Below are 12,153 nucleotides of genomic sequence, written 5' to 3' on the forward strand. Positions count from 1 at the left end.
CCATTCATGCTTTCTTCTTACTAACAAAGTTCTAGGTTTGGGAGCTACAAAAGGCCCAGGCCAGTTAAAGGCACGCAGCTTTCCAAGCTGCTTTGCAGTAGCTGTGGTACAGTGTTCAGAGCAGATGTAAGTTGAGGCTTATGGGCAGGGCTTCTGAGAAAGCTATTATTTTCCCATATGAAGGGACTGACTAGGCTGGCTGGGCCTTTCACCCTTCACCCTTCTCCTTTCTTCCCCAGCAGGATGCTGATTTCCTGCGAAGTGGTAGAATGGCCCTCTGGGTGAGCATAAGGTGGAAAGATGTACACCAGGGGGTGGCAAAGGAAACATTAAAGGGAGCTTGGGTCTCCAATGGCAGGCCCAAGCTATGAGAAAAAGAACTGCCTCTTTGGGTAAACTATTTTATTTGTTTTACTGTTGTAAGCAGCTGAATTTAATCGACTGTTACATGTGTTCTTCCCCCACCACTTTTTTTTTTTTTTTTTTAATTTGTATGGCCAGCTCCTTCCCGTCATTTGGGATTCAGTTAAAAATGACCTCCACAAAGAGGCCTTCCCTGGTCCTCCCATCAATAGCTCTTCCTTTCACATTCCTGTTACATCACTGTCTTATTATCATCACATTGTTAACATTACGTGGCATTATCTTGTTTCTTTACTTCTTGGTACTGTATACCTCATTTTGTGTAGAATTAAGCTGCATTAGAATAAAGACCTAGTGTATCTTATTCACTGCTCTGTCTGCATGAAGAACTGTGTCTGATGCAAAGTAGATGCTAGTAAATATTTCTTAAATGAATATAAAATGTATTATGTGGATTAAAGAGCAACTTTTTTGATTTAGTCAGTTTGTTGGGAAGAGGAAAAATAAATTGAGGTAGAATGAATGGCATTGGACTGATTATATATCTATATATTTATATAGTCTGTGCTTGTGCGTATCTTTATGTAATTCAGATCAATAAATTGGGCACTTATTATGTGGTTGGGAATCTAAAGCGCCTTCTAGCTTTTCATATTTTTCAATAAATAGTTTGTATAAAAAAAGAAAATATAAAAATTTACACCTTACTCTGCCTTTCCTGGGTATTTCTAAAAAGCAAAAGTAAAGCCAGTTTCCTCTTTTCACCATTGTATATTTGTTTATTCTAAAGTGTTTGCTTAAAGTGAAGTTTGAGATGTGTGGTGAACTTTGAAATAGAACTGCATTTCTGTCCCAGTAGAAATTGCTCTTTCACATATATCTCAATGGCTTTGTGTCACAAACGTGCTATTTTGCACGTCAAGACACTCTTCTTCCCTTACTGTGCGTTTCAAAGGATGGCAGTACAGAGAATGAAATTTTAGTGTCAGACGCATCAATTAGAAACCAACGGAGCTATTTCATTTTTCACCAATGACAGAGAGAGGGAGCGAAGGGAATTATGAGTCTATTTTTACCTTAAAGTCGCAGCATTCAGGGGAAGATGTCCTCACTTAGAAATCAGTCGTACCCTTGACTGTCAACCAGTGCAAGTATTAATAATTCATTCTGAAACCTGCGCTTCCTGGGCCAGTACTCCCTGGCTTTTTACTTATTTAGAAGTCTGTTTACCTCTTGGTTTGCACCTGCAACTGTCTGTTCAATCTTCCGTGCATAACCAGTGGAGAATAAGCCCATTAACCAGGATAATTTAAGCATCTCAGTTTCCTGCAGTGTTCAACTACTGGGATCTCACTGGCAACATGTCTCTTTAAAAAGCTCATCTTTTATATGAACCGTGGGTCCAGATCCTTAACGCAGTGATTGGAAGCATGTGGTTCTGTGGCAACCGAGAAGTTAGAAGCCCTGTAATAGATGGCCTGATTTGCAGATTCTCAAAGCAGTTTCAGTAGCGATTGATATAGTTGCTGATCTCTTGTGTGATTAAGCACAACAGCAGATCGTAGCGGAACACAAAAAAAGGAAGCAGGACCTGTGAAAAGAAGACAAGCTTATTGTTGTGGCACTAGAGACCGCCACCCTTTGGGATGGGTGACCCAGATGACCCTGTAAGGCTAAAGAGGAGTCCTGGTCTTCATGCAGGCCTTTCGCACGCAGCAAAGAACGAGATCAAAAGCAACCAGTTGAAAGGGAATGCCTCTGAGCATCTCTTTCCTTGATGACGACACATGGTGTCTTAGTGGCTGAGAGCCCATCTTCGGAAAACATGAGTTCGTAAGAGAAGGAATTGCTGCTATTTCTTAAACCAGGCAGTATAGTGTCCTAGGGAGGACCTTGCGCCCTGAGGCTAGAGGGCCACATGCCTGCTCTTGAGCAAGTTATTGACTATCTCTGTGCCTCAGTTTTCTCATTTGTGCACTGTGGCTAGCCAGAGCTTCCCGGGGCATGCTTTACTGCCAAGGCCAAAATACAAGCCGCAAACAGGCAAAAAAAGTGGAGTCTGTAATGCCACGTTGGGGGAGAGGGCAGGTAACACCTGTGCACTGTCACTGCAGGGGTGCCTGGGGCAGCTCTTGTCCTTTGTTTCATACCATGTGACTCCTCAGCTTTGCTGATATAAGCCCTAAATAGAAACTCCCTGCTGTTCCAAACAGATGTAAGGTAGAGGTTTAAAACTTTGTATGGTCTGCATGTGAACTTTTCATCCTTGCCCTCATCTTTCCTGTGACTCCTTTCTCCATGAAGGGTGCCCACCATGAATCAGTTACCCATACCAGACACCTGGGTCATTCCAGGCTCCTTTGTGTCACCCACCTCCATCATGCAATCAGCCACCAGTCTGGTGTGTTCTCTGTCTTTACCTACTAGCTAATTCCTTTTCAACCTTCAAATTCAGCTCAAACGTGACCTCTGATAGGGAAGTGTTCTGGGACTCTCCCTCTTCAGTCTGATTTCGGTGGCCCTTTTCTTCAAAACGCCTTGTGAATATTCTAGAACACACTTTGAGCATTCTTCCGGAAGCATTTATTTCCTCTGCTGGACTCTAAGTTCGTTGGGGCAGAGATTGGGCCTTATTTGACTTTATATTCCTAATTCTTGACACAGTACCTTATAGGCATTTAATGTTTATTGAAGGAATCAGAGAAATAGGTCTTTGTGAGTTAACCTGGGATCCCAACCATGATGTAGAACTTACCTTCATGGGAAAATAAAATAACTTAGGGTTACAAGCTTTACAGTATTAGCAGATGGCATTCTAAAAGTTCTAAAAGTTCCTTTGTTAAGTTTAGCATCTAAACTGTTTAAAAATTTTGATTCTGTGTGCTGGTGAATTGCCAGTCGCCCTCATCAACGACATCCCAGTGGCAGGATTTTCACAGTCCTTTTCATGTTGTTGTTTTATTTCCTTTCACTTTTTTGTCACCAATTCTTGAATTTCTGGGACCAAGGGTAAGGACTGTCTGAGGAAAGGGTCTTAGCTAAATTTACTTGAAATGATGAGCACACCTAAGGAAGTCTTTTTGCACATAGTAAACACAAAATAGTCAAATTAAGTATTTGAAGTTAAGTGCCAAGGCAAACCTCCCAGAACTTAATATTAATTTTAAAAAATTCTGTCCTCAGAACTGTCATAGCTGAGGATAGGTAAGATTCTTGCCATGTTGTAGTTTGGGTTCTACTTCTCCCGCTGACTCTTGACAATCTTGAGGGCAGGAAGTGGATCTTATTCATTATATTGCCAGCATCTAGCATAATGAATGTTTAGTGAGAGATGAATCAGTAAATGAATGATTATATTTCCTTCTCAGCTTTGATGAGAGATTATTTGATCAAGCTATTTGGTTTGATAACTTTTTTCTTTATAGTGAAGGTAGGTTTTGATTACTATAGAGAAGAGCTGATTGATGGGCTCAAAGCTTTATATTTTTATTTAATCAAAACATATAGAAACAGTGGATTATTCCTGCTGGGTTGCTGTTTTGAATCAAGAAAATTATAGAACGAAAGGGATGGAGATTATCTGCTTTGTGTTTTTTATTATCTTCAAAGAACTGGAATTTGCCACGGAGAAAAAGCTGAATATCAAGCAATAATCTTTTCCTTTTTAAAGTAATGCCAGACTATTTGCAATAATAATAATTAAATAAATTTCTTAGTTCCTTTCACTCTCTTCATCAGATGCATGGTTTGTTTAGGGTAAAGGAGTTTGGGAATCAAGAATACTAATTCATTCATTCATTTCATTGGCTAGTGTGATGTTCATTTTGTAGTAACTTCATTTCTTTAATACACTATCATTGTCATAAATTAAGTAGGATGCCAGAGGTTGGAGGGATTGAGGAGAGGTGAATGGAGAAAGCACAGAGGGTTTTTAGGGCAGTGAAAATACTCTGTATGATACTGTAATGATGGATACATGTCATTGTACATTTATCCAAACCCATAGAATGTACCACACCAAGAGTAATGGAAACTACAGACTTTGGGTGATTATGATGCCAATGTGGGTTTATCAATTGTAACAAATGTACCACTCTGATGGGGGATGTTGATAATGGTGGAGGCTGGGCCTGTGTGTGTGGGGGGGGATATATGGGAAATTTCTGTACCTTCTCCTCAATTTTGCTGTTAACCTACAACTGCTCTAAAAATATAAAGTCTAAAAACGTTAAAAAATAATAAAGGAAGAGCTCTTTCTGTGTTGTAGTGCTTCTTGCAAAATTTTGTTAGGTACCATCCTACTGTTTTTAAAAGACAGGAGAGGAGAAAACATTAGGTCTGAGACTGTATTAAAAGAAAGATTAACTAGGAGGGATACTGGCTTCAGCTTCCAAGATCATTGTAACACTACTGATAAAGCTATATGGCCTTGAAGTTTGTATTGGGCATCCTGCTGTGCGGTGAGCCAGCATAAGGCTTTGAAGACTTAAGCCCTGGCTCACTCACTATACCAGTAAACATATTTCCCAACAGGAAAAAACCAAGAGCTGAACAGAGTAGCATCAGGCAGAACCTTGGTTCCTTGATATCTCACTTTGCTGACAAAGTCATTTACTGAATCACTTTTTAAGTTTTAACTGGAGATGGAATCAGCAGAGATAGCACACTGAAGGCTTTGGAGCCACCAAGACTCTGATTATTTTCATTGATTCATTCAGTACTGTCTGGGGACCGTATTATATGCTTGGATATAGAGACAAAACCATGCCGTTGTTTTGCCATTGTTCACTTTGCCAAGTGAACTTAGTGTAGTGAAGCCCCCAAAATATACAAGAATGATTCAAGGGTGGGAGAGTAAGCAAAAAGTACAAATTTTAAAATCCTCTGACTTTGCATATAAGAGGTCATTGGAAACCAAACCAAAATTAGAGTGAGGGCTTAATGATGTCACGGTACATATTATAAAATATTGAAAATTTAGGTAATGGAGATAACAAGTGTAGAGATTTTTTCTAGCAACTTGGCTATCAAGGGAGAAATAAAGTGTAGCTAGAGGTGAATGGAGTTGAGGAGGGCCTTATTTTACTTTGTTTTAAGATGGAAGGCTCTGAGTAGGTTTCTAGGCTTAGGAGAAGTAGTCAGTGGAGAGAGAAAGAAACTAAAGGGTAGGAAGTAGAAGTTATAACTGCTGGAGCAGGAAGGAGGCAGGAAGGATGAAGTGTAGAACACGGGAGAATGGGTTGTCTGAGTAGGAGGAGGACTGTTTCACTCAAAGAGGGAGAATTTAAAGGATGGGCACACATGCTGTTCACAGGGGCTGGGTAGGAAGTTGATAGCAGGTTGTAAAATTGGGAGCAAGATTGTCATTTGAGGAAGAGCAGACACGGAGGATTGGGGCTTGAGCAAAGGGTTGAAGATTTGAGAGAACTTCTGAGGGAATGAATCTGGACCCTGTGATAGGATTCCGGGGTCACGTGCAAGTTATGAGGGTAAACCAGGCACCATCCATGTGTCGAAGCACCAATCCACAGAGTTCCACGAGTCTCTCCATCACAGCTTAGTAACCAGGTGTTATAGCAAATAAAAATAGCAAACATTTATTGAGTGCTTACTTTGTGCCAGGCACCTTATTGTAGTAACTCACTCAGTCCTCACAATGATGCTATGAAATAAGCTCCTATTTTTACCATCTGCATTTTGCAGATGGGACTGGAAAGTTAAATACATTGCTCAGTGTTCTACAGTTAATAAGTAGCAGGGCTGATGTCCAAGTGCAGGCAGTGCTGTTCCGGAGCCTGCACTCGCTTGGGCTTTCCTGGCTTAGAGCAGAAAAGTGCACAGTGGACTACTCCGTGTTGCATTCTGCTGGGTAGATGAGACACAAATGCAAAAAGCAAAGGAGCTGATGATGCTGGTGATAGAAGGGTTGAAGTTATGTGGAATAAAATGATGCCCCTTGGGGCTGGGAGGGTGGGAAAGAGGGTAGAGCTGGAGTGGGTTTAGGAGTTTAGTGTCTTTGGAGAACAGAGTACCCAAGGGACCAGAGTGCAAGGGGAGTGGTTACATAATAGGAGGGGGGTCACAGTGGGTCTGGAGGGTGGGGTAAGGTTTTCATCCAAAATATACATTTGGAAGTTTACTTTTCCTAAAGTATTCTGTTTTCTTTAAAAAGTTTTGGCCATGTTAGGTGTTCTTGTGGGCACTATTTTTGACTAATCAGTCACTACACAATTTGCTACCATAAAGTAGAGCTTAGTACTTGAGATATTTCAAGTTCCATCCGAAAGACTTGGAACTGAGTATCAGCATTAACAGGGAGGAAATGTACTGGCACTAATACCACTCTGTTGGGAAATACAAACTGTAAGCAATAACATTGCTTCATGTGGTCTGTTGCACAGTGGACTGTGTGATGAGTTTATTAAAACTTTTTGGCCTTTAGATCCCCCAGAGTGAAATGCATTGGCTGACTTCTTCACCCACCCATTATAGACAGGGAATCCCTACTGGGGACAGTGTATGAACACTGAACGGTGATTTACATGGGTTGTAAGGGCATATGGATACCAAACAATACAGGCCAACATTTTTTAAAAGTCTTTTTACATATGAAGAGACTTGGCAGCCCTCAGACTCACTCCAAAGCAACTGAGGAAACAGGAGAAAACTTTAAAACTGTTTCTCCGTGAGATTCAAGAGTACATTGCATCTATAGAGAAAGAGAAAACAGCTTTGAGTAAGGAACATTTAGGAGTTCATTTGTTCTTTTACATGATCATAAAACTAATTACAAAATTTGATTATGCATTAGGCCAAAGAAAATCTCAATAACTACAGCACAAAAGCTCTGGAAGTTCATAGCAAAAATATAGCCCCCTCAAAATCTAACAGCTTGTTCATTTAAAAAATGCTTTCTACATAACTCAGAAAGAAATACAGCTTGGTTGGGAAGAGCAGAAGAAGAAAGGACATGTGTTCCTTGTTCTTTGTAGAAAATTGGATTTCAAATCATCCCAGGCAAGGTCAGCATGATTTGAGGTAGAATCATACCATTTCTTGATTTCCTGTAGTTAGGATAGGGTGGAGAAAGATGAACTATGATATACACTAGTGATTGTCAAACTTGATGACTAATAAGAACCTGCAGTATAAAAAAAGACAAACAAATAAAAAATAACTAATACTAAACTTTCTTTGGGTTATTTGTATGGAAGTATGTTAATATAAATGTTTTAGACATTACATGAATTTCTAAAAATCTTATATGTTCTGGTATAATGTTATAAGTCATAATTCTAGTTATTAATTTAAAATGTATATCTCAGAAATAACTAAATTTCCTTGTCAATTGCATTTTTATGAACTTTCATCAAATCTTTAACCGTGGTCATTTTTAAGTCTTTTGTCATTTACAGACAGTTCTGGGTGTACTCTGATGCTTTTGCAAAAATGTTCCTATAAAAGGGTTTCATCTTCAAGGAATTCATGGAAAAGACTCTGACAAGTGCAGGTTTCTGGTAACTGACTGTACTGCTGAACTGAATGAATAAGCATTTTCAGAACTCTTATGGAAAACTGATGAATTCATAAAAGTGCTAACAAAAGATCAAGGTGAAAAAAAAATTAATTACATGGGACTGAGTGAACTGATGAGGATGATTATAATTTTTGTGACTTTCTGTTTGAATTAAAAAGAAAAAAATCCCACAAGGACTCAGAGGCAAAAAATATACAAATCAATTTTCACTGCAAAGTAAAGGAGTTGTTACAGTGGAGGATTACTGGACTGAATGTCAATATTATGATATAGAAAAAAAATATATATATATATGTGTCATCTTGGGCATGTTACTTAACTTCTTGTCTCATATGTAAAATGGGATAGTAGTAGTATTGTTGGGAAATTATGTGAGATAGTATATGTAATGTAGAGCACTTAGAATGGTGTATGGTTCAACCAAAGACTATATATGTGTTTGCTTTCTTCATGGTATTTTATTGTGTATATGCAATATAATTAATTTAGCTAGTTCCCCATTGATCAATGTATAGCATTGTCAATTCCTCTGCTATTCCAATGTTGTTGTCAGTATCCTTACATATCCATTACCATTGGCAAAAAAAAAAAAAGATGAACTATGATATACACTAGTGATTGTCAAACTTTCGATCTCAGGATCCCTCTATACTCTTCAAAATTATTGAGGACCCCTAAGATACATTTTTATGTGGGTTGTATCTATCAATTTTTACCATGTTAGAATTTAAAACTGAGAAATTTAAAGCATTTATTAATTCATTTAAAATAATAAATCCATTAAACATTAATAAAAATATTTTTATGGAAAATAACTTTTCAAAAACAAAAAATGAGTGAGAAAATTGACATTGTTTTATGGTTTTGCAAATCTCTTTAATGTCTGGCTGAATAGACAACAGTTGAGTTCTTACATCTACTTACACATTCAGTCCCTGTGACCTCCCATAACATGTGGCCTCTGGAAGACTCCTCTGTCCACTCACGAGATAATAAGTGTGAAGAAGGCAAATAGTATCTTAGTATTATTATGAAAATAGTTTTCACCTCTCGGATCCTCTGAAAGGGTCTTTGAGAGCTGCTTTGAGAACCACTGGTGTACATAGTAGGTATGTTTTCCAAATAAATCAATAAAAATCCTTGATGTGAGTTCCAGGGTAGGTCATCTTTTTGGTAATAGCATTCAAAGAATATAGCCTGAGCATCAAAATTAAACCTGTTTTCTTTCAAAACCCTTTATGGTAGAAGTATATCTAAGCAAATAAAATTGACATTCAGTTCTTTAGAATGAAATTACATGGAATTAAATGAGAAAAAGCCTCACTCTGCTTAAACATAGTAAGTGCATAGAAAAAATTGGTTCCCTTCCTCTGCTCCCCACTCCCCTCTTAATAAGCACCTAGTTTGAGATGACATTAAAGGCATGTAACTCTGGGTTTACCAGGTTATACTAGTTAAGGATGAAAATAGCAACAAAATGCGATGCTCTGTCTCCACATACCCAACTGCAGGTTCCTCCCTCCACATCAGTTCTGCAAGTCCTGTGGCTATCAAGTGCACCGTGCCTGCGGGATGTGCTCATAGACACTCTCTTCCCTCCACTTCTCTAGCTTCATCATCCTTGCTTCTAGGTGCAAGGCATCCTCAGCTATCTTTTCTCTAGTCAAGATGTGGGCCACCTGCCGGGAGCCTCTTCTCTCCATCACCCATGCTCTCTTATCTTCGTGTCCTGCTCCAGCAGCCATTAGGCTTAACCCTTCACCTCAGGTGATTATATTCTGCTTTGAGGCTCAGAAGGAAGTCATGCTGTATTGTGCACCCAGAAACAGCCACTTCAGTAAAGCAGTTCTTCATTTATTGTTGTTTCCCCCCAACATCTGAGGGCATTGACCTCTGGAGGTCTGAGAATTTTCTTCTTCTTCCTCCCTTTACTCCTCCACTCTTCTCTGACCAAATTTATAAGCATCTGCTTTTCCCCTTAGGATGACTACTTTTTTCAGAAGATTCTAGGTTCTTCTCACTGGCAGATTGTTGGAGAGGAAGTCTACTAGAATGTGAAACCTGTCTAGATGTATCTCAATCCTTGGGTAAACACAGTGTAGGCTCTTAAAATTTTATCTTTGTATTGTTTTGAATATACTCCCAGGGCTAAAATGGACCTTAAAGATAATTTTTCTTAACTAGCCACATATTTGCTTATCTAATCAAGTGATGTTTGAACCTATCTCTTGGTAGAATGGAGATTGTGGAAAAAAGATGAATAAATAATTATTTATTGAGTGTCTGTTGAATGTAGGCCTTAGACTAGGTCCTTTTCATTTTACTTTTTCATTCTTTCAGTCGTCTTTCAAAGCAGGTTTATTATCTCCATTTCACAAATTGGGAAACTGAAGATCAGAGATTAAAGTTACTTGTTCGTTGCACAGTATTTAGTAAGTAGTAGAGCCAGGATTTTAAACAGTTTGGCCTCAAACCCTGTGTTTTTCCTGCTGTCTCAGAAAGACTCACCAGCAAATAGAAACTCCATCCTGCATGGAGAAGGACATAATGACATGGAAAATAGGGAGTTATAGGGCTATGATTTTCCCTTAAAGAATATTTTAAATTGTAACTTCTGTGGAATTTCATTTCAGCCTGAGCCAAGCTTCTAAACCAGCCTTTTTTCTCCAATATCCTTCAGGTTGGTAAACTGGGGACATTATTTTCCAAATCTTTAGGTTTTTTGGCAGGGTTCTAGATAAGAAAATAAGCCATTGGGGTATAACCATGGTAACATGGACAGGGTTTTATTGGTTCTGTCTCCCTCTGGCCTCTTCCCTGTGTCCCCACCTCTGCTGTCTTTCATGGTTGGGTCAGACCTTTCCTTTCTTGGACAAGCAGTCTCAGTCTGTCCCCTCCATGGCTGCAGAGGAGAAATCCTTGGTTTGGGTCCCAGTCTATCCACATAGGTTATTCGTATGCTTTATGCAGATAGAAACATTAGTATGTCTAGAATTAGCAATATAGTATTACATTATTTTAACCAATAGATGTAAAACATGTTTCATCAGACCTTCCTACTAGCCCTACTTAGAGGCTACTTAGAAGGTGGGGATAGTCTGTTTCCCTTATTCCTGTGGAAACTCAGACCAACAGCATTAGCAGACTGTAGGCAGTTAAGATGTTAATGGGAGATTCTAGGAAATGATAAACCAGGTAGTTGACCCCTAATTACAAAATCTGAATTACAAATTCATGCATTCATTTAATATTTATATTAATTTTGAAGTTTATATTATATTCTGTTACAAATTTTGGGTACAGAGAATTTTGCCTGATTGATGTGCTGTATTCTAGCTTGGATTTCTAGTGAGGTTTTGGGGGTTGTTGAACATGGCATAATCCTTTTATGATAGCTGGGACAGAATTTTGGAATAATTTGCAATAAGTGGTTTTAATCACAAATCTGTAGGAAGATGAATTGAACTCTTCTTCCAAGTTTAATTATAACTACTGCTGTGCTCTTGCTGAAATCAAAGCTGAACCTGAGATTAGTGACTCACTTTTTTGGTTGAAATGATACGTTCAGCATGAGTAAGCTATAGTAAAAAATACAAAACCTCAAAATAAGTGAAATGCAATTAACTTTGCTTCTTCAAAGTCATTTTTGCCCCAGTTACCCGAGTACTAATATCTAAGCTCAGTGTGTCAGGATTGTAGCAGAACCTAATAGCCAAGAAATGTGATGTATTTTGAGAAAGAAGGGAGTATTATTATAGTTATCCTATATGTTATACTTTCTTTGGGTAACATTTCTTTGGGCATTCAAGTTGTTTGGGAAAGAAAAGATTTTGATGTTTTCTTCTGCGACTTAAAAGATTAAAACATTTGTGTAGCAAATTTATGTTTATGCTAAAAGTTACTATGGTGTTTTCTTCTTTAGAATCAATCCCAGTGATAAGGTGAGTCAGAAAACTGAATTTCTTTTTCGATAGCTGTGGATGCAAAAGAACAGAGAGGTTACGTGGGCTCCCTTATACACAAGTAAATGGTTGATTCAGATTTTAAAAATGTATAGAATCATACATTTCTCAGGACATGAGTTAAATGGTAGGGAAATCTTTGGGTTAAATTGTGGACAGTAGGACCATCTTGGAATATCAAGGAGCTTCATGTCTTCTATGTGGTACTTTCAAAGATGGCCCTTAGAATACTGATCTCTGTTTTGAAGGCACTCAGGATCTAAAGTTAATTCTGATATTCTGTCTACTTGG

General features: G+C 38.5%; 1 protein-coding gene across 2 annotated transcripts in view; it reads left to right on the forward strand.

Annotated features, from left to right (window-relative positions):
* Positions 1-12,153, forward strand: part of SMYD3 (SET and MYND domain containing 3) — a 738,989-nt gene that overhangs the window by 365,697 nt on the left and 361,139 nt on the right. The gene's annotated exons all lie outside the window — the stretch shown is intronic.

The sequence above is a fragment of the Mesoplodon mirus genome (genome assembly GCF_964341445.2).
Source record: "Mesoplodon mirus genome assembly, chromosome: 3".
Lineage (NCBI taxonomy): Eukaryota > Metazoa > Chordata > Mammalia > Artiodactyla > Ziphiidae > Mesoplodon > Mesoplodon mirus.